The sequence below is a fragment of the Triturus cristatus genome, chromosome 2_1, assembly GCF_964204655.1.
Source record: "Triturus cristatus chromosome 2_1, aTriCri1.1, whole genome shotgun sequence".
NCBI lineage: Eukaryota > Metazoa > Chordata > Amphibia > Caudata > Salamandridae > Triturus > Triturus cristatus.
Window position 1 is genome coordinate 1,159,372,817 of NC_140581.1, and position 24,249 is coordinate 1,159,397,065.

Here is a 24,249-nt window from a genome sequence, read left to right on the forward strand (position 1 = left end):
ATTACTCTTACAGATAGTCACCCTGCCAATCCCATAGAAAGGATGCAGCAGAAGTGATTCTGTATTAGGACCTAGGGCACAAGGATTGTGCTTACATACACAAGACAAGCCTTTATGGCTCCAACAGGAGACACAGTGGTGATTCCTAAAAAAATAGAAAGGTTACATTGTCACAGTTAAGGCAGTAAAACCTACATGCAACACAAGACAAAATATGGGGCAGGCATTGCCACCACAGAAGTCAACCCCTGTACAAAAGGAATATATGTATACATAGATGAGGACAAAATAGCACACTCACCAGACACAAGAGCCCAAGAGAAGTACACACAGCACGCACTAGAAAGGAACTAAAAGCTGTAGCAAATAGTAACGAGCAGGGCATTCAAGGAGATACTGGAACACAAACAGGGCAGGACAAGCACAAAGATACTAGGAACTGTAGCAAACAAGAGACTGGAACTGCAAGGAAACTAGAGGCTGCAAGAGAACCCCAAAGAAAAGGCACATAAGAAAGGAGCAGAAGCTAACAGACTAGGAGGAAATGCAAGAGCTATGACAAAGGAAAATATTAGCATGAACAGTAGGAACAAACTAGGAACAATTAGAAAGGATGCAGCCCGGGGCCTGCATCTGACTGCAGAAAACGGTAAAGGGAGTAAAGCAAAAGCAACGAATTGCTGAGAGAAATTTGCATCAAGCTGCACAGGGGCAGGACATAAGCTCTTACTAAAGCAAGGCAAGAACTGGTCAGGAAAACCGTCAGCAAGAGGTCCTGTAGACAAAGGTTCAAACTTCAATGCATGAATAAGGAGCGTCAGGCAATGGCAGCTCATTAGCAATTCCAGGCAGCAGCATCCCTGGGGAGAGTCACAATACTGGTTTCAGGTGTGTGCAATTCCAATCCCACCCAAGCCCTGGAGGAGAGAATCCAGTGTTGAGGAGCAGCAGAACTACTTCCATTGAAAGCAATACAAGGTAGGTGTGGGGTCTCAGTGAGTACTTGGCAGTCCATTATGGAACCTGTAGTCCATGTAAGGTTTTCCAGTGTGTCCAAGACTGAAAATGGGAACCAGGCAGGAGCCATACAAGGAATTTGGATGAGTTTTAATGGTGTTTTCTTGGTCCATGTACATTGCCCCCCACATGCGGAACAATAGATTCATAACCCAAAGGCAGTCCGTTTCCCCCAGTCCAAAATCCTTTTTACATTGTGTGAAGGATTTAATCTGAACCCTACAAAGCATACCTGAAATAAGTGTGCAGCCCCCTTCTTTTGTCAAATGGTTCACTGCAGAGTCCCTGAGTAAACTGAGGGTTAAAGTGGATCAGGGTATAAGGGCTGATGTTTCACTGCAATAGAATGTCAAGCACTTACAGTTTTTGCTCCCTCGGTGCAGAGCTAGATTTTCAGGCATCTCCAACATCTCTCTAGCCAGATCACACCCCACGGGACCTACCCATTAGATCCCTCTCTGTATGTATTGTTCGGTTTCTAACATTGACTACTCCATCCCCACTCTCATTTGGGATGCATAATAGCATAATGTATAGTCTGGTAGTGCTATTTCCCCATGGCGATTTCTGCATTTAAGGTGAGTCCTTACTATTGGAGCACAGACCCTTCTCATATGGAGCTAGAGACTTTCAATCATTATTGTCAATGTCTGGAATAGGTACAAAACCTGTCACAGAATGTCCAAGTCTACCTATCCAGGATAAAAAATGAGGGTGTAGTTTGCTCTAGGCAGTTCAATCAGTGGAGTTGTGAACTTGATACTGAAGTATTTAATATGGGTCTAGGGCTACTGGAATCGATACGTTCACCTCAAATGCTCAACATCATCTTTAGAAAACCATGAGATTAGGGATCTCTGACTTCTCCATAATAATTGTTGATCCCGGAAAAGTTTGAAATGTACACAGTACTGGAAGAGACATATCCTAGTCCCTAAGCATCAACAAGGCATCATGTTCGCGCTATATAAAAGTTTATAAATAAAATAAAATAAATCATGACACCAAGATTTTTGTATACATCATTGCTTCTATGTTCAACAAAGATATGCACCTGTATGAGGATCAGAACAGCGTATTCTATGCTAGATTGAGGAAAACAGGGATTTCTTCATTCATTCCTACACCGAACTTTCAAAGTGGGAGATTGTTTTTGAAAAAGTAAAGTAAACAAGGATTTGCAATTCAATAGGTATCGCATTCACGCGAGTTTGAGCTATTGGCATTGTAAATGACAATGTCTTTTATTTATATTTTGAGTTTTAAAACATGAATAAAAGGCATTGTAATTTACAGTACTAATTGCTTAAATTCTCGCAAATGCAAGACCTATTGCATTGCAATAAATGGCCTTCTCGGCCGCTTGTTAGATTTTAAATATCAGAGGAAAAGACCGGCCTACGACGTCGTCAAATTAGTGATGAATAGTGCAGTTAAGAAGATGTGTAGGTGTTGTAAATTACACAGACACAAAGTATGAAGTGAGATTTACATATGGTCCGAGCTATAAATACTAAAAAAGTGCTCCAACACCTTTCGCTCTGTGATTACACTGTTGCAGCTCAGGAGGAAGAGCAGAAGGGGGGCCTTCTCTGTGATTTGAGTGTGCAGTGTGGCATTGCGTAATGCCATTGCGATCTTTGGCCTAATAAAAAACACTCCAGCTGTAGTAGGGCCCTGGCTTCACCTCCTGGTGCAGGGCGGGCTGTGCTTTATGGCAGGCATGGAGGGAGGGATGGATGGTCTCGACTGCAGCTCCGGCATCGTACAGTGCCCCTGCTATTTCTAGTGAGTGAAAGGCGCTGAGGCTGGTGGTATTGGTATTGGTGGTGGTGGTGGTGGTATTGGTTATTGGTGGGGGTGGTGGTATTGGTATTGGTGGTGGTGGTATTGGGGTGATATTGGTATTGGTGGTAGGGGTTTTGGTGGTAATGGTGGTGGTAGTGGTATCAGTGGTGGCGATATTGATGATGCTGGTATTGGTGGTATTGGTATTGTGATGGTATTAGTGGTGGTGGCTTTGGTGGTATTGGTGGTGGTAGTATTGGAGGTTGTATTGGTATTGATGGTGGTGATACTGGTATTGGCGGTTGTGGTATTGGTAGTGGTAATAGAGGTGGTATTGGTATTGATGGTGGTGGTACTGGTATTGGCGGTGGTGGTATTGATGGTGGTAGTATTGATGGTGGTGGTGGTATTGGTGGTGTTGGTATTGGTATTGGTGGTGGTGGTATTGGTGTTGGTATTGGTAGTGGGAGTGGTAGTGGTATTGGTATTGGTATTGGTGGTGGTGGTATGGTGATGGCGGTATTTGTGATATTGGTGGTATTGCTGATATTGGTGGTGGTGGTATTGGTGGTGGTAGTATTGGTGGTAGTGGGGTATTGGTGGTGGTATTGGTGGTGGTGGTATTGGTATTGGTAGAGGTGGTATTGGTGGTGGTGGCGTTGGTATTGATAATATTGGTGGTGGTGGTATTGGTTGTGGTGGTGGTGATGGTGGTGTTATTGGTGGTGGTGGTATTGGTGGGGGTATTGGTGGTGGTGGTATTGGTGGTCGGGGTATTGGTGGTGGTGGTGGTGGTATTGGTGGTGGTGGAACTGGTGGTGGTGGTGGTATTGGTGGTTGTGATATTGGTATTGGTGGTGGTGGTTTTGGTGGTATTGGTGGTGGTGGTATTGGTGCTGGTATTGGTGGTAGTATTGGTGGTGGTGGTATTGGTGGTGGTGGTATTGGTGCTGGTATTGGTGGTGGTGGTATTGTTGTGTGTGGATTTAGATTCCATATATAGGTTTCCCAATTTATGCCCTTATATAGGTAAAATTCATATTGCCCTTATTTAGGCATAAAAAATCCAGCCCTTGTTCAGGCATTGCCCATGCTAACCAAATACAGGCATGGTCACCTACATCCGTCAATCCACGTCACAACGACTTCTTGGAAAGCCAGACTCTTAAGCCTTAGGAATTTCCCTTGCCTGGATATTGATTTCTCCAAGAACTCATTTATTGTGCATGAACATCTATTCCTTAGGGGTTCATTCATGACGTTCTGATGCCTGACTTTGACGTCAATACAGGCATTCCTAAACTCCTTCAAGGCAAACCACGGAGCCGGTACGGTCCAGTTTAACTGCCTACTTGCAGTTCGCCACGACAAGTTCGGAAGGAGATCGAGTTCCCGCCTGATGCACTGACCAGACGCTGTCATCCTCCTCGCAGAGAATCCAGCTCCAGTATTTCTGACTCCCCTTGCGGGGTGTTAGATATAGAGTCCCGGAAAGAGATTCCAACCTCACACATTCTAAGGTATGGAGCAGACTAGAACTTAGAGACATTTTTGGCAACTCTTGGCAAAACTAAAACTATAGCTAGCTATACTTTAGAAAACAGCACCTACCTCTTACCTCGTACTACACTTAGGTTAGGTACTGGCATTGACGGTGGTATTGATGGTGGTATTGGTGTTGGGATTGTATTGGTGGTGGTATTGGTGGTGGTATTGGGGGTGGTGGTATTGGTGGTGGTATTGGCATTGATGGTGGTGCTATTGGTGGTGGTAGTATTGGTGGCGGTGGTATTGGTATTGACGATGGTGGTATTGGTGGTGGTGACATTGGTGGTGTTGGTGGTGGTGATAGTATTGGTGGTGGTGGTATTGGTGGTGATATTGGTGGTGGTATTGGTGGTGGTGCTATTGGTGGTGGTAGTATTGGTGGGGGTGGTATTGGTATTGGCGGTGGTGGTATTGGTGGTGGTGGTATTGGAGGTGGTGGTATTGGTGGTGATGGTGGTGTTGGTGGCGGTGATGGTATTGGTTGTGGTGATGGTATTGGTGGTGGTGGTATTGGGGATGGTATTGGTGGTATTGGTGGTGGTATTGGTGGTGGTATTGGTGGTGGTGGTTTTGGTGTTGGTGGTGGTATTGGTGGTGGTGGTATTGGTGGTGGTGGTTTTGGTGTTGGTGGTGGTATTGGCGGTGGTGGTGTGGGTGGTGGTGTATTGGTGGGTGGTGGTGGTATTGGTGGTGGTGGCATTGGTGGTGGTGTTGTTAATAAAACAGGTTTTTAAAACAACCTGTCAGGTGGCTTTAGTACAGATGACATGTAACACAGATGTGCTGTTGTCATGTTCAGCCCATTGGAACACGATTATGTGCTACCTGGAATTCATAAGACTGAATTCCCTAATCATTTCTAAATCCATTTTACTTGGGGGGTTGAAACGGACACAAGATAATGCCGGGTTAAAGTGATTGAAAGTAGGCGCCGTGTTACAGGGGCGGCTGTGCTGCTTAAAAAAACATAAGTGGTTTCAGCAGAAGCAGCGCATGTCCTGCCTGCAGTAAGAGAAACTCAATAAAGTAAATAGTGCTCACAGACTTAATAACAGGTCCCATGTAACAACCAAAGTAAAGGGGCCAGTAGCCATGGGAGGTTTCAAATGAAGACAAGGCCGTGCTAAGGAGGAACTAACAAGCCTATTAACGAATCCGAAAGCACCATTTATGAAAGACAATGACATAAGCCAATAAAAAATGTGGGCAGAGAGTGGGCACGGCTTCTCTCCCATACTCTACTACAGCAATCTGGCAGAGCGATCAGCGCATGCGCGCTGCCGCTAGGCTCGTCCTAAAAATAATGGTGTCCAACTCCAAGGGAGTTTTTTCATTTTTATATTGTTACATACTCTCACAAGTAAGGCGCAGTGAAAAAGATCATTTGACAGGCCACTCAAAATAGTGAGGTTGGTTGGATCACTCACCTCTGATGGCGGTATTCCCTCAGCATAAACCTCGCAGTCCGATTTACCCAAAATTGGGTGGATGTACTGAGAATTGGACACAGAAGGTACTCTGTCACCATTGTGATGGAGTATCCTCTCAGCCAAAATCTAATTACCCCTAATTACTTCTCTCAATAATTTTCAACAGTTGTTCTCAAGAGTTACTAGGATGGATGAATCTGGCCAACGAATTTTACTAAAGTTTGAGAGAGAGTTTGAAGGACGCTTTGCCTATGGTGGGCAATTAGCCAACAATGACCACAGTATTAATTGGTTTAAACGTTCAAACTGATGCACAGTAACAGCAGGGAAAGGGTGAAAAACAACAAATTACTTTTGAGACATTAGCAGCAGATAACGGACTGCCGGTGGGCCAATTTCTTTTTCACGCAGCCATTATACGCACACTTGCACTAGCATGGGGAGACATAACTGATGAGCCACCGACACATCAGCTATTGCAATATTTACACGTAATGGGGGAGGATACACTGGCTGGTTCAAGCCCTGCTTGTCCATGTATTAAAACCACTGCAGAGACTTTGCGTACAATGGACTGAAGACAGAGGCCTTCCCTGGACTGATAAAGAGTGGGAAGATGTTTTGTCCAGTGCCACACACATACCACGTAACTTGAGATTCAAACTTATACAAACATACATACTACAGAGGGTGTACCTATCACCAGATAAAATTAATAAATATTTTGCCATCAACACCTCTGAGTGCCCGAGATGCCGTTCCCTAGGCGCTGATCTTTTACATATGCTATGGTCCTGTACCTCGCTTTTACCCTACTGGCACGCGATCACAGGCACACTTGCCACATGCACCAATACTGAGGTGTCTAGCACATGGGAACTCTGTATTCTGGGGTTTTCTAAAAGAACTAAGGCCAATAAAGTAAGTTCCAGATTTCGCGACCTGGGCCTAATAACAGCAAAGCGGCTTATAACTAAGCCTTGGAAACACAAGGATCCACCGGAAGTAGTACGCTGGGTGAGGTCCCTGGAAGTCTGGGCACAGGCGGAGGGCACCACTCTACTTAGGGAGGAAACGGCAGTGCTGCGAAAATACCCAATTGCACAATCCTGGGACGGCATGCTCAAAACCCTCATATGCACTACTGCCGCTCTGCGGGAGCCCCCCGCAAGGTAGGCATAACCAAACGTTCTGAAGGCTGCATAGAGATAGAAGACGCACTGTACCCAGGTGTCACCTTGACCGCGACTGCTGTGATTGGTGCAGACCTCGCATTCCTCATAAGACGTCACACAGCAGTGGCGTTGCTACATGTCACCCTAGCATTTATGTAAACCGCATGGCACACGAGAATAGTGGCCCACATTCTTTGTTTGCACATTAACCTAGCTGTCACCATGCCCAGATGGCACATTGCCCACTAGTTACATATCCTTTCAGCTCTTTGATATCTCTTTATTTTGTTTTATTATTATTATTTTTTTCTCTTTACTAGATGTGGTTGTTTCGCTAAAAAAATAGATATCTACTGAGCAGAAACAACATTTACATGTAAATTGATTTTGCTTACCCAGGAAATGATCCATACTTTGAACTAACAATTGTGCCACTTCTAAACAGAATACTTCTACATATATGTATGCATCACCGCATTATTAAACGTTGACACGGAGAGACGTACTTACTAGATCCACTCTGACCCCTGACTGGAGATAACAGATTGTGTGGGCTGTAGGTGCCCGAGGCGCTATGTAAATGTATGAGCACTCCTACACTGACGACACGAATGCTATTACAACTTTGAGAAAGGAAATTGTTTTAGACTATATACGCACTGTCATACAACAAATGTTATCATCGTAAGTGCTGACATGTATTGTTGTTAGTAATATAAGTAACTGGAAAAATAAAATGCAATAAAGATATTTAAAAAATAAAATAAGACAAGATAGAGGCGTCGGCCTTGCTGGCTATTTTAATAAGATATCTGCTAATTTCTGTGGCTTTTATCGACTTTTTGTGGTATACTGTTTTACTGAGTATTTGAGTACTTCTATTTCTTCTGCTTGTGATAATTCTAATATTCAAAACTGAGACTCTGAAATTTTAGGGGCTTTCCTTTTTGAGTTAGTTTTGCGGGGGGTTTGCATTTGACGTTTTATTATATGGAGGGCCTCCTGGAGCCCGTATTTACTCCTGCTGGCGCCCATTTTAAGGTGCCATCACGCCTGAGGGTTAGCTCTGTAGTGTTTTTTGCGATTACTGTCGCCTCATGTGTATGCCCTTGGCATATAAGCATGCCAATGCGCAGACACACCGCTGGCGTGCTGAAGGCACCCCTGAGGCAAGCCCGTCTGCTTCCGTCTGCCCGTCCATGTCTGGACAGGCCCAGGGGCCTGGGACGCTGCTCTTCCAAATCCAGTCAAAACCTGGCTGATTTATTCGAGGATGGCTCTTTTGTCAATTTTAAGAGGAAGGCAAGATGTAGGGGGGCGATACATTGAATCCTGAGATGGTGCAGTGGTGGTGTTCCTCTCTGTGCATTTGGACTGCCCAGGACCCTGAGTCAATCTGTTTGTTACCCCTGTATAGTAAGGTAAAAGATTTGAGTGTCGAGATGAGAGTGGAGGAACTTATATCTAATGCTCTGGTCAAGGCTGGCTCTCTTGTGAAACATAGTATGGAAATTAGTGAGCTGATTGTAACCGCTCAGTTACATAGTTTATTCATTACTGAAACTTGGGGGAAGATTGTTTATTCATTACTGAATCTTGGGGTATGGATGACTCAGGACCGGATTTTGCAGTAGCTACTCTCCTGGGGTTTGCTGCAGTGAGGCTCAATGGCAGCGCACGGAGAAGTGGGGACTGGGCATTATTTTTAAGGAGCAGCTGACCTGCACTTTAGAGCCAGTGAATATGGCTGCAAATGTGAGGTGGGGCACTTTAGGATTGAAAAACAGACGCATTCAGATTTTTGTGGGGGTAGCCAGTTTACCGCCTCCCCCTGAATTCTAAAAAGCAGTTTATTCTGAACTAGACTCAGGTGTTGGACTCCGTTATTTCATGCAGCAATGTTACATTTTTGAGGGACTTCAATTTCCATTTAGAAGAAAATGAAGATCAGGAAACCAGGGATTTATTGTGGGATTGCCTTCCCTTAAGCTGGTCTGACCACCACATGGGGATGTTCACGGTACACAGGGATCCAAGGGTAAAAAGCACCCTGGACAAAGCCAGAAGATTCAGAAAATGGAACACGGTCATAGGAGAGAATTTAGCTGAAGCCCTTGTCAGATCTCCAGGAAAAGACCTCTGGGGACCCGGATTGTCTGCTGATAATTTCAATAATTGGGTTCGGTCAGCTATTGAGGAGGTTGCTCCACTAAACAGAAATAATTTCATGGTTAGGAGGAAATCCTCTGTCAACAGGTTTTCAGAGGCGTTTAAAGAGCTCTAAAGGCAATGTCAGATGCAGGAATGGATATGGAGATTGGCCCCCAATTTGGAAGAGAGAAACAAAGACAAAGCTTTAATCCTCAAATATAAAAGTGCAATTCATTAGGCTAAGTCTTCGTGTTTCTCTCAGAGGATAAGTTCTGCAACTAATAGCCCAAAGGAATTATTTAGGTCATTACCTACTCTCTTTCCCCCACCCACTCCAGAGGTGTTAGAAAAATGTCAAGACTTTTGTGATAAGGTGGCAACATTCTTTTGAGAAAAGTTTATGAAGACCTTTACAGACTTCTCTGAACCCAATGATATGCCAGTTGATCTCTGGTTGGAAGCGTCCAAGGAAAGATCAACTACTACAGGCAAGGAAGGTATGATTCCTAAATTGTCTACTAGCTACTGGTTAGCTATGTTCTGTCTGCTTTTGGTGGAGAGAATTAAAACCCTCCTAGGAAGAATCCAATTGGGATCACCAGATAATCCTTGTCTGCCCAGGATATTGCACTTCGCTCCAGACTTAATTGTGGATGCCTTGGAGAAAGTTTATTCTCAGGTATTGTAGTCTGGAGTTTACCTGTAGTGCTGGGAGGAGGTGATTGTCATCCCTCTCAATAAGAAACCTGACAGGGACTCGGGTGACCCAAAAAGATCTGCACCTGATCCCTCTGTTGTCCAATTCCAGCTAAAACCTTGGGAAAGCACATTAATCAGGAACAGGCACAGTTTTGTTATGGACTATATGAAGTGGGGTGTGCTGTTCCTCTTCCAGATACATTGCAGCCTACAGTTCCAGGGAAAATAATATGCTCCAATAGGATCACGGGCCCTCACGCACCCGAAAGGGTGTCATGCTTCATGATTGGGCTAGCTCCTTGTAGGGCCGGCACTGCAAAGTCTGCCGGGCTCCCACTAGGGGGCTCTTTGCTGGAGATATTTTAGTTAGCCGTCAGATGAAGTGAGGGTGTGTAGGCTCGAAAAATGTGTTTAGAGTTGTGATTAAATGTGAGTTAAAATAGGTCTAGTGATACTCGAGGCCAATATATTTAATGGATGAGCTTGCTAACCTAAATAAAGCGATCTGTGCTGACTTATGATATAATGGTCCTAGTTACCCTCATGAATAGATTAGTCTAAAGGGTCAACATGTTTCTCACCTAATTCTGTCAAGAGCAATTATGTGACGATTCTTCAGGACCTAAGATAGGAACCTACACTACATGGTGACTGGAATCCATAAATAAACGCACTATAGTTAGAATAACCAATCACGCAACAACTCAAGTGTCAAATTTTGTACCTTCAGATACATTAAAACTGCCCAATTAGGGCTTTAAGTAAAGCTTCATGAGTGAAAAGCAGAGGGAACACCTATTAGTGTCTCGAACGCTGGGTGGCTTCCGCTGTGAGACCTACCCCGGCTCTGCTTCGACAAAGGCAATTTTTTCGACCATAAACTCTTGGACCCCTCTCAAAATGGGTTCAGGAGGAATTGTTGTGTAGTTCCTACTAATCCGTAGGACCTGTGCATTTGTTTGGACAACATAAACTAGAGGTTTGGTGCAAAGATTGATTCTGGACACTCCAGCAGGATATGTTGGCCTATAGACCAGCTAGCTCACAGTGCCACCGTAAGCACCCCATACCAACCAGGGAGCGAATGGTTTCTGGCAACCACTGAACATGACAGCCTTGACCCTTCAGGGATCGTGGAAACAGTATACAACCTTTTGCTCAGTCACTCGTGCTCACTTATTCTCAGAGAAGTATACAGAGAATATATAGTGGGACGTTTTCAATAAGTTTATTGAACCAATATTGTTTATGTCTGCTGATTTTTTTCATAGCAAGTCGACCAGGGAGGTGCTGCTATTTTGATCCTGTAAAATCTGTTTGCAGCCTTTGACACCCTCGCTCCATCTCTGTTGGTTCAAAGGCTGTGACAGGCTGGGCTGAGGGATGCAGCCCTCAACCTGATGGAGTCCTTCTTAGTAAACAGGACTGTTACAGTCAACTGCGGGGATTTTAGAGCTAACCCCCTTTCATCTTCCCAGTGGGGTCCTGCAAGGGGGGCCTCCCTTAGCCCTACTCTATTCAACTTGAATGTCGCCCCCCCCTGGCAAAATTAGTTTGCTCTTTTGGCTTCCAGGTGGCATCTTATGAAGATGTTACCCAGATCATCATTTCCATCTCTGATGACTGGGAAGGGGTGGCGGACAAGTTCAGGGCCTGCATGGCAGAATTTGGTAGCTGGATGAGGGAGAACTGGCTGAAAATGAACAGGGAGAAGACGGAGATTGTGGGTTTAGGAGCTGAAAACTTGATCTGGACCAACTGTTGGTGGCTGGAAACTTGTGGGACTCTGCCCATCCTGGTAGCCGCAGCCAAAAACCTGGGGGCAATCTTTGATAACACCGTGACTTTTGACTCCAAGGTTAATGGAACGGTAAGCTCCTGCTTTTGAATTAGGAAGTCTTTAAAGAAAATCTAAGGAGATTAGGGTGTTAGTTGTAATTGTGCTGATCACATCTTGCTTGGACCACTATAATGCCCTTTATTTAAATGTGAATCAGTACTCTTTAAATAAGCTCCAGATTATCCAAAAGGCTGCAGCTTGTCTTGTCACTGGTCTACTAAAACACTTCTGTGTCAGGGACTGCTTGAGAACTCTCCTATGTTTACCAGTAAGAAAGCTGGTGTCTCCTGAAGCCCTGTATATGGATCATAAGGCTCTACATCAGCAAGGTTCTAGTAATCTCAGGATCACCTTCAACTGGTATGGTCCCACTAGATCTCTCAGATCAGCAGGACAGCACAAGGTTATGATTCCCAGGTGCAGGAAAGTTGGATGGGGGGAAGTTGCCTTCATGGTGGTGGCTGGTCGGTTATGGAATTCCCTCCCCGAACACATAGAGAGCCTTAACTCGCATCTGATTTTTCATAGGCAGGCAAAAACGTGGTTCTTTGCTTAATGGAAAGTCGCTTTTATGTTATTTTTTTTACCCTGGTGCGGCCCTTCCCCCCATTACTGCACCTTTACCATTTCAGCACTTTGATGCCTCCGGGTTGTACGTGCTTTTTAAATACAAATACAAATACTATATCTTTTGTTCACTCTCTGTGATTCTATGTTGAATACAAATGCTTTGAGTACAATTTGTGTTTGATGGATTGTTCCATCTAACCAGTGCATTGTGAAGAAGGTGACCTATGGGATGCTTCATATCGGACTGGATGGATGTCAATATATCTTGGAATTCCTGCTGTTATTTAATATGGAAGTTGGGGAGTCTCAAGTGACTTCATACAACACAATTCCTCTTCCTACTGATGGCTGTTCTTGAATTCAGTGATGTTCTGATGAACTGAATATTGTGTATACTTTGAACACATGAACTAGTTTTTTTTTAATGCAAATCATGTGATGAAATTTATGAAAAATATGTTTGGTATAATGACCACTTTTCACTCACTTGGGTTGTGGAAAAGGCGACTTTATGTGGAGGCACACATGTTTAACATTTGGCTTAGCTGCACTTTCTAAAACCTATACTGTTAGAAATTGGGTTTCTTATTGGCAGAGGTATGCACCCTGTTCCAGCAGGAACCACAATCCTAGTCAAGGTAAGTCAGATACATACTATAAATTACCTATGCTTACCCTCTGGTAGGTGGGCACAGAGCAGGCATGCTTAACTTGGAAGCAATATGTAAAGAATGTATGCCGCACTTTAAACAGTTTAAAACTGAAAGCCCAACACCAGAAAAATCCCACACAAATTAAAGAAAATAGAGGGAAATGTTATGAATCATTTGAGACCAAAACAAGAAAAATCATCCAATCAACAGAATTAGAAATATGCAATTTCAAGGTTTTAGGTAAATATAGTGCCTAGAAGCACAAAGTGCCAACTGTGGTCGTCTGGTCATGCTGGACAGAGACAAAGTTACAAGTTCAGGCCAACCGCGATGGATCGCAGGCTGCATACAGGAGCCAAGTTAGGCCATAAATCCAGGTTGCGGAGCGTTGCAAGATCCCGCGTCGAGGATGCATCACGCAGCAGCATTGGTTCCAAAGAGCTGTGGGGCTGCGATGCAGAGTCCGACGTTGTCATTGAGGATGCTGTTGACAAGGGACTTGTAATGCGAAGTTCTGCTTTGAGGATGCGTCATGCAGCGGCCGTTCAAAGGAGATTAGGCTGCATTGCGAAGTCTGGCTTTTGAGATGTGTCATGCGGTGGTGGTTTTGAAGCCGAGCTGTGATGAGTTGCATTTTGTTACATCGGTTCTGCCCGTGGGACCATATCTGGGCTGGCATAGCACCTTGTGGCCCACTGTCAAGGGTCCAGGACTGGGGTGGCACCACTTGGGGGGTAGGACTCACAGCAGATAGAGTCCACGTGCTGGGTTCAAGGTGGTTGGAGCCTTTTCTGTCCCTGGGGCTCTGATCAGGAGGTCAGCCAACTAGCCCTTGGAGTCACTCTGGTTCAAGATGTCCTGGGTTCAAGGTGCAAGTCCAGTCCTTTCACTCATTCAGCAGGGCAGCAGAATAACAGTCTGTCTTACCCAGCAGCACAACAGTCCTTTAGAGGAGTCTTCCACAGGTCCAGAGGTATAATGAGGAGTTGGGTCTGAGCGTTCATTGTTTATACCTAATGCCCACTTTGAAGTAGGAGGAGGTGCTGGAGGTTTTCACTCCCAGAGGTGCTTGGAATTTCCTGCCTTTCTGCCCTGGGCCCAGCTTGTCTGTGGTCACAAAAGACTAGTGTCTAACCCTTTGCAAGTGTGCTCAGGGAGAGCCTTTGTGATGTGTAAGTGTGGTAGGTGACAACTACTCTCCCTCATCAAGTCAGAGATGGCCCATCCTGCAAACACATATTCTTCTTTGTCTCTCTGACTCCAAGATAAAAAAACAAAGACCAACTGCCAGCTACACATTGTTGTGTGACCAAGGATGCAGGTTGATGATTAGGACCAGAAAATGCCAACTTTCTGAAAGTGGCATTTTCAGAATTGTGATTTAAAATTAGACTGTACCATTAAACAGGGTTTTCAATTACAATTCCTTAGACACCAAAGTTGTGAATCCTAATTGCTCCCAATTGAAAGTTATTATTTATTAAATGTAAGAAGTTAACCCAGTGTTATCCTATGAGAGAGGTAGGCTTCGCTGTAGCAAAAAAATGAATTTAGGAGTTGTTTACAACCCGGACATGCAAAACTTAAAATACATGTCCATCTTTTTAAATATGCTACATCCTGCCCTATGAGCTGTTTAGGGACCACAATAGTGGTGACTTATGTATTAAAAAGGAAAGTTTAGGCCTGGCAAAGGGATTATTTGGCAGGTCGAAGTGGCAGTAAAACTGCACACAACGGTTGCAATGGCAGGCCTGAGACATGTTGAATGGGCTACTTACGTGGATGGCACAATCAGTGCTGCAGGGCCACTGGTAGGATTTCATTTACAGGCCCAGGGGAGCTTGTAGTATCACTTTACTAGGGACTTACAAGAAAATTAAATGTGCCATTTGGGTGTAAGCCAATTTCACCATGTTTAAAGGAGAGAGGGCAAGCACTTTTGCAAGGGTTAGGAGTGGTAAAGTGTGAAGAGGCCTAATGCCAGCAAAAACGAAGTCTGCAAAAACATGACGATGGAAGGCAAAACATTGGAAGAGAACATACCAAGGATGTCAGGTCCAACAAAACTACACGACGTGTTTGCAATTTGTTTAAAGAAATATCTGTAGGAATCACAAAGAGAAGTGAGCTCTAGTGTCAGCAGGGCAGGTATTAAATTGTTTCACCACAGGTTAGGTTTTTGCTGGTTTCGGTTTCCGCCCATAAATGAAAAGTCATGGAGGATTCAGGCACTTATCGTAAATCTTTGCAAATTTTGATGAAAAACCTATGACGTGACAACTCTTGCCTTACAAGGCCGAATCCCAGGCGATTCTGAGCTTGAGTCGTGTTAGACTGCTATGTAAATAGACACCTGTAGATGTTCAATTAGACTGTTTCAAATAACTTTGAATTGCAACCTTGCATTATTTCAGAACCACAACAGAGGGAAGATATCAGTTTGATTTGTGGATGTTTCACCACTGGACAAACACCAGCACACTCTGGAGGTCGGTTCTGCCCCCCAGTGATTGCTGTATATATTCATCTGTATATACATATGTATTGCAGGATTGCTCCTTTCTTAGCGCTCAAAAGAAAAAATGTGCACTCCAAACATTTGCTTGCTTGCTGGTTTAATCCAATTATTTAATTAGATCCAGTGGATGTGCAAAACACCCCAGCGCGAGGATGCAGTGATGGGATCTGTGGGAGCGTTTCGTTCCAAGGATCCCATCACTGCATCCTCTTCTGGGATTTCTTGTCAAGGGGTCGCAGATTTGTACTCGGACTACCCCTTTTTTTTGCATCCATGTCCATCCGTCTTTCTGGAAGGGTCACGGGGACCACCTTACGCAGATAACCTCGTGAGTCCTTTACTATACGGATACTATTCCCAGCAGTATTCTCAGGCATGTATCCTTTTGTCCTGATAATGATCCCTCCACCATAGTCGGGATTGAAACGTCGTTGACTACCACATCTTGACTCCAATTAGCTCATTAGGATTTATGTGAAGCACAAGATGTTCTTTACATTGTGACTGTTGTAAATATGTACCTTGTTGTTGAAGTCAACGTGTATGTAAATGCCGGAGGTCTGGAAATCTGGTGATTTCCAACCCCCTTTTTTACCCATCGCACATTCTTTAAATTTTGCTCGTTTCTTTGATTGCTTGTCTAATAAATACATTGGTTTTCCATCTGGATAATACCAACACAGGTCTTTATGTTGTTCTGTGCACCTTTGCTTAGGTTTTTTTGGTAGCACCCCTGTTTCTTATAATTCAATTTTGTTTGTGGCACAGGTGCCTTCTCCAATTTTAATCTGGGTCCAAGTTCCTGTGTATAGCTCCATGATTGACCCATGAAGCCATTTTTTGCCATAAGCGCCCCTGTGGCACTCGATCAAATGCAGACTTGAGATCTACAAAGAAGGCAAAAGCTGAGTTTTTCTATTGTTGGCCTTTTCTGCTAGAAGTGCTAACGCTGTTAGATTTGTTAGTGTCCCCATGAGAGCCCTGAACCCTGTTTGCATTTGGAGTAGAAGCTTGATAGCTTCTATCCAAGATTTAAGATTCTCTAGTAAGCAGGCTGCCTCTACGTCTATTAGTGCTATTAGTCTGCAGTTCGTTGGTATTGACGGATTAACACTTTTAAAAATTGTTTGAAAAATACTGCCTTTCCAGGATTCCGGAATACTGTTCGAGTGAAATAGCTCATTAAAAAAGGGTGTGAAATACTGGGCCCAATAAGTTGTATTTGCTTTGAAGAGAGCGTTGAGAGTTCAGTTCGGTCCTGCTGTGCCTTCTGATTTTAATTTCTTTATAAATTGTTCTAATTGTTCTATATCCACGATTGGAGACAGATTTTTCTTACAGTGAATTATATTCATGTTGTCCTTTTTGTTGTCTGCTTATACTGTCTATCTTATTGAGGCTTGACATGTACTCATTTTGGATTCTCTGTCTACCTTCTCCCACTTCTCTTCAAACTCTGGTTCAGCATACTTTTCACGCATTTGTGATCCCCACATGTCTGCGTTAAACCCTGCGTTTTGTTGTCTAGTCTGTCTAAATGACAGACCATTTATCAGCTGCCAAAATATTTTGCTATTTGATTGTTTACTTGAGATAAGAATTTCCACAAGTCGACTTGGTATCTTGTTTTACTTAAATTGCGAATGTATTTAGGGAATCGCAAATTGCGATTCCCTAAATGCAATGCATGATGCAATTTCAAATTGCGAATTCGCAATAAGGGATCACAAATTACCATCAATTTGAACTTGATGGTAATTTGCAAAAACTTAACTTAACCTATTTGGTACTCGCAAATTGCACATACAATTCCCAATCATTCCTATGGGCCTCTAGGCCCATAGGAATGAATGGGAAGCAATTCCTTAATTGCAATTCGCAATTTGCGAGTCGTAATTAAGGAATATGTAGGAATCGCAATTTTATTGCGATTCCTACATGCATAGGGATTTGCAAGTCCTAAATAGCGATTTCTTAAAATTCTCTATTTAGGATTCGCAAATCCTGACTTTGATGCATGTGGCCCTAAGTCTCTAAACGCCCTTTTTCAGCTCATATAGTCTGTAATCTAACTTAACCACTAAATCAATTAAAGCATTACAGGAGTCAGGACGGTCCACGACTTGAGCTAACATGTCCTTTACGTCATCCCTTAACCCTTTGGAGAATAGAGCACTACGCTTGGCTTCAGGCCATCCGGCCTCAGCAATCAACCTGTTAAAACAGGAGATATTGGTCATGAGATCCTTTGATCCTTGCTTAAGATTCAATAATTCTGTGTCGAGAGACTGCATAAATGAATGTCGGTCGAACAAGCATCTTACCTTCTGCTTGGAAGCCCTATAATCATACAACAAGGGATAATTACGATCCACTAGAGGGATAGACCATGTAGCCGCTGTTCCTCCCAAATAAGACAAAACATAAGCGACTTTTGATTGCTCTGTAGGAAAACAAAGAGCTTTACACATAAAGTGCAACTGGCATTGGTTGATGAAAGTGGCAAATTTAGCAGAATCACCCAGGAACCTTTCTGGTGGTGCCAATGGCATGGTAGAAGGAGTTGTAATATGGTATACCAGAGAAGCACTTCCGGAGGAAGAAGATAGTGATGCAAAGAAATTACCATGAGCTCCAGACACAGGCTCTGGTGAGGGAGACGTTTGAGAGGCGTGTTGTAGGGTATCCACTCTAAGTGTCAAAGCTTGTGTTTCTTTTTGCAAATTCCCTATCATATGCGCCACATCGGCCAAGGTAATCTGTTGTTCCTCCATTACGCCCAGGCGGAAATGTAAAACGTGGACTTCGCGTTCTGTGAGGTTCACCTGGGTTTTCCACAAGGGCGAGGTTGGAAGGAACAAGTGCTGGATCCCAACTTCCCTAACCCACCTCCTTTGCCCAACAAAGTCAAAGCAAAAGAGGAGAAGGTGGGGAAGAGGGAAGACAAAACAAGGAAAGGGAGAAGGAGAAGGAGTAGAATCCAATGGTCCGTCCGGTGTGATGCCGCATGTGTTTCCTAATGGGTAAAAGTACAAAAGGTAAGTATGACCCCAGAACTACGAGAGTGCTTAAAGAACGTGTGGCTAATGTAGGAGTTATACCTGTTGTATGTTCTGCTGGTAGTGCAAGGAAAAACTGGACAACTAGAACTTGAGACTGACACAATTCTATCTAAAAGATAGAAGTATACAGATTAATTATAAGGACTGCAGAATTTAAGCATTAAACAATGATAAGTGTGAAACATACCAACCTTAACGGAAACCACCATCTGGATTCATTAGACCCATTAAAACATAAACTATCCTGAAAAACTAGGAAAAAAACTAAAAACGTATTTTACTAGACAGGAGAACAGAAGAGAAAAAATGTTGCACAAAAAGGTGCTAGGTCAGGATAGGTCAACCAAGTAATTAAAAAAATATAGTAACTAATACCTTTCTCTTATTTTGCAGCATAGGAGAAGAAGCAGCAATAAATCAAGGCAGAGAATTAACTACACACTGCTGAAGAAGTAAATAATCTGATAAGTATATATGTTTCAAAAAATGCTTAGAGATATTGCATCCTACCGTAGGCTGGGATCAATAATTCTTTAAAAACTTCTCTTTATATTTAGTTCCTTTTCAGGAACAGTAAGGACAGCATTAGGGAAGGCTGCTCATGAGTAGAAGTAACGAGGCCGGCCGATGAGGGACGCTGACGCTGCAACAATGCCCCGGAAGAGGAACGGTGGACCCGGAAGAAAAGAATACTGAAGATGTCGGGAGAAGAATGCCTAGGACGATCCTGCTCACCGAAGCGGTCACTCGGAATCAGGTAAGTGCGGGGTAATCACAGGGAAACTGAGGGAGGCAGACGGGTGTCTGTGACGGAATGCAACGCGTGTTCCTTTCATAGACCGCCCCCTTTTGTAGGACTCAAGCGCCGCCTTTGCCAGCTGACACGTGTCTGCAAGGGGGGCGTGCGCAGGAGGCTGCGGGCGCGGCAGTTAGCAAGGTTGCGGGCGGGGTGGCACGACAATTTATTAACTAAAGCAATGAGCCTATAATTGGTTGGATCGTCTCTTTTGCCATTTCTATGATAGGGTGAAGTACAGTTCCTCTCCAGGGATCTGGTAGTATATCACCAGTTATAGTGTTTGACAAAAAATCGGGCTTAGCTTAAAATAAATGCAGGCGGCAGTCCATTTGGGCTGAATGCTCCATTTCTCTTTGCCTTTTTGATGACCTTGTGAAGTAGCTTTAGAATATAGCTAAGGTTGCTTGAAATTAGATTTAGTTTTACATACTCTTGTGAAATGTGGGAGGGACATGCAGTACCGTAGAGTTTTGTTACATGTTAAATCCTGACCAATTCAGAAACGTTCGCAGTATTGGCTCTTTGTTCCCCATAAGTCAAATCATTAATAAACTTCCAAAATTGTTTTGAGTCTCTGTTCCTGCATATTTTATGCATTATTACCCGTTTGGGATTTGTGTAGGCAGCTTGAGTCTTTGAGATTACCTTCTTGTAAACTGACTTAATAAGCCTTATTGTATGAAAATGAAGATATCGCTGGGGTTTCTAAAAAACTCTTAGTTCCTTATTTAGTCTGTGTTTTTGTAGGAGAGTAGGATCTGCACTTATGTTGACCCCACTTTTGTTCTGATGTATACACTGGTTTCTGGCTATAGTCTGGCTGGCTCCCTGCTAATCAGGGCCCCAGTCTCTCTGTTCTCTCTAAACGACTTGGTGTGCATATTAGATGCACTAGTGATTGGATACTGTGGTACCTTATGAGCCCCTAGTATATGGTACCTTAGGTGCCTAGGGCATAGGTACTTCACAGGCCTACCAGGGGCTGAAGCATGTATTATGCCACCCCTGGGAAGCAGTCTCAATCTGACACCACATGCCTGCTACTGCAGCCTGGGTGAGGTAGTGGTAGCACTCCTCACTGAGGTATAGGTTCCTATATCTCACCATACACACACATATAAACCTATCAGCCACCCCTATGGCAGGCTCTATCAATCATGAGGGCAGGGTGCTTGTTTTACAATGTGAGGGGGTGCCTCTGCATGAGCAGGACCCCTCTGCAGCTGGCAGAGTCTATTCTCTGTGGCTTTTCGTGGATGCGGTTAAACCATATACTCTTAAGTGCATTATAACTTACCGGTAAATGCTAACTTTGGAATGACTGCATCAAAACATGTCATGTTTGGTGTCAAACAACTTGGAATCATACCCCCACACCAGTAACTGGTGTGGGAGTATGATCCCACCCTTCTAGCGGGGACGACATGTACCTACTGTGGAAACACAGTAGAAATCTGAAAGAGCCCTGGCATCACAAAATGGATGCCACCAGCACAGACACTGGGCTGCCCTCCTGCTGCTGACTGAAACTCGCAGTGGAGGAGGCCCAACAATAGGCATCCTGTCACAGGGAGGTGTCACTACCTTCCAGACAGGATTTAGTGTATTGGGGCTGGGTGGGTGCACTTCTAGAGTGCTTTGAAGTCCTGCACTGGGGGAGCAGTAGGCTCCTCTGTGCATATGCCAGCTCAAACCGGTTCAGGGGCTACCTGTCCCTGCTCTGGCGCAAAACTGGACAAAGGGAAGTGGGTGCCACCACCCCCTACCCTGACCCTCCCAGAGGAGTGGTCCTAGAGCTAGTCCCTCCCCATCTTCAGTATAAGATAGGAAACCATGCCATTGCAAAGTAGATAACCCTGGACAACGCTCTACAAAGAAGAATTCTGGCCCTTCGACGTTACACTACCTTTGGAAGACAGCAGAATCTCCCTTGGAGTCAAGGAGTGACTCCCCTGCTTGGCAGGCACCAAAAACTCTAATCAACGGTCGCAAACTTTCCCGCTCCCGCCAGAGTCCGAAGTCCCTGCAGCCCCGGAAGTGGATTTCCTGACTTCTCGACGGCCATTGTGGGTCCCCAGCAGAGCTGAGACGAGTGGACCCCACGAGTGACGAGGAACAGCAATACTTGGGTACCATGCACTATTGTCGAGTGCAACCCCTTCATGACGTTCTACGAACTTGTGCATTAGACCATTTGTGGCCCAAGCCTCCAGCAGGTTTTGCAGCGAAAATCAGAGGTCTACCCCGTCCCGAGTGACCGTGGGCTCCTGTGAAGCATTTCCTCAAGAGGCGTCTTTGTGATCCCTTGCCCATTGGCTTGTGGGTCCCCCGAAGACTTTCTTGGTCTGCAACGCTGACCTTCTTCGATTTCCACAAGACTTGCGGTTACCAAGGCTTGTTGGCTCCAAGCCGGTTGCCAACACCTCAGTAAGCTGCAGACGTCGTGGGACACTCCGAATCCAGCTGCTGGTCATCGTCGATCCTTCCTGGACCTCGTGAGCGAAGAGTCAAACCACCCTTGATCACCTGAAATCACCCGACTTCCGTGGGCAACCAGATTCCTGGCCCCCGGTCACTGGCAAGTGACTGTGAACACTGTCCCTTCAATTTTCAGGTCATCTGCATCTCGAATCCACCCTTGGATTCCACCGGACACTTCTTCAGTCTTCGCAAGCAGCAAATCTTCTTTGGTCTCCATAGAAAACAGCGACGCGACCCGACACCAAAAGACACCTATGCACCCGGCTTCCCTGGGTGAGGTAAGTCGTGCACTCTGGTGCCCTAGTGTGTGCTGGCCCTCAAATTACTTACCTTGTAAGTGGCTTGCTTGTAGACTTCCTCGAAGTACCCTAAAACTTTAAAAATCAAACAGCGACTTGCTCCATTGAAATCAATAGGGAACCCGCGGCTGTGTTCTCACACTGCACGCGTCTCCCGTGGGTCTGTTACTTACCTGCTTTTACTGCATTAATGAAGCCCCAGCGATTCTACAGGCCCTAGGCCTTGTCATTCTGCAAGTTGACTTTCCTAAACCTCTTTTTTAGTATATGGTCTGGTACGCCCCTAGGGCCCCAGCCATATTTGTGCATAACTTATTGTGAAACGTTGATATTTGAATGTGTTCCTGGCTTCTAATCTCATAAAGAGATTAGTAGAGTGTGTCTAGAAATAAATACATATATATTTGATATATATACCTGTGTGGTGTCCTTTCATTTGGTAATTCAAGAGATTATAAGGTAAAACAAGCTGCTTTACATTCCTCAGAGACTTAGCCTGAAGGCTGCTCTCCACAGCTACCACTAGGATAGCTTTCTTTAAAAGGTTGTCTTAAACCTATCTACCATAAGAGTCGAATTGGACTGGTGCAAGGTGGCCACTATAACTAGTGACCAGCATATGCCAGGCCAACTTCTCACAGTTTTAATCTGCTGGTTGTTAAGTGAACCATTCTTTGATTTTGTCTGGAGGACGCAGACTTTTCCTCTTTCCTTTAGGGGTGGAAGCAAACTTTTCGAATAGTTTTGAGGCAAAATTAATCCAATCCTGCACTAACAACAGTTGGACTTCTTCCTTAGATGAACATAGTTGTAATGACTGTTTCGTATGCTAAATAATTGGTCCCAAATTTGATTCTTTCCACTTTCGTTTTTTTACTTTAGGATTTACATGAAATTGAGTTGTTGATACCTTTTCCTAAATGGCTGTGCTACTTTGTGAAAGAAGATCATTTAGTTGCGGAAAGTGATGGCTTTCTGACCTTGGATCGTTTTGAAAGCTTTTTAGCTTTTGAAAACTTTTCAAACTCACAAGAATATAGTCCAGTATTGTCTGCAACTTTGGGATAGTTCGAATGAGAGCTGTTCAATATTCTCTTTTATGATGACCATTCGAAACTCGTAGATCTAGTAGGTGCAAGATTTCTAACACTCAATTTCCAAACTTAACCCTTTTACAATGAGGCCCTGATTGAGGAGACATTTTTCACAGTTGATTTGAGATGCTAACTTGTTATAGTTCTTCCAATTCTTGGCAAGCTGGGAATAAATTAGGGTTAAAGTCACAAGTGACATCATTTAAATAAGAGGTTTTCAATTTACCAGGCAATCTTTTCAAATTATTTTAAAATGCTATTTTTGGGGCTTTTTTAGCATTGATATAAAGAACAAGATGTGGACTTGCAGATGGGCTTTCCCAGTTGAGAACAATTATCCCACTTAGCCAGTTTTATTTTAAGTTCAATTGTGCAATGTAAAAATAGAACTTATTGCAATGTAAATAGCTAATCCACCCATAGCCCAGACTTTTTGAATGTGCTTGTGGTTGGATGATAATACTCTATAAAACCAATCAGTGGCGAGGGGTAAGCCTGGAGCATGGGTGAAAGTATGGGGCCCCTGGAACGCCTACCGCGGGGGTATCTGCGCGCCACCACTGCTGCCTGCGGCCTCACCAGCCCCGTCCCCTTAGTTGACTCCTTTCCCTAGCCCCGAGCACGGAGTTCCCCCAGTCCTCGATCTGTTCCCCTTCCCCTCTTTAGTCTCCTGTGGATGGCTGGGGTCCCCCATTCGGGGAGCGCGTGCTGTTACGTTCGATTGCGGGTTGCCTTGCGGGTGTGGTTTTCGTGTTGTTTGTATAAAATGAAACCGTATTGTGGGGTCAGAGTGATGTGGCCCACGACGTTGATACCTCCTGATTTTGCTTTTCTGCAACGCCAAGAGTTTTTGAATGTATGTCATATGCTCCTGTCATTCTAGCGGCCGGCCGGAAGGTTGTAGGCCCATACTTGTATATTCTTGAGATTGCAATAAACGGTTTAAAAAAAAAACAAAAAAAAAAAAAAAAAACCAATCAGTGGAAATGCCTCTTCACACTATGGGGCATATGCATCAACATTAGCATTTGCGATTCCTTATTAGCGAAAAATAAGGAATCGCTAATAAGGAATAGCAAAAGGCTATGCATGTAGGAATCGCTATTCAAATAGCGATTCCTT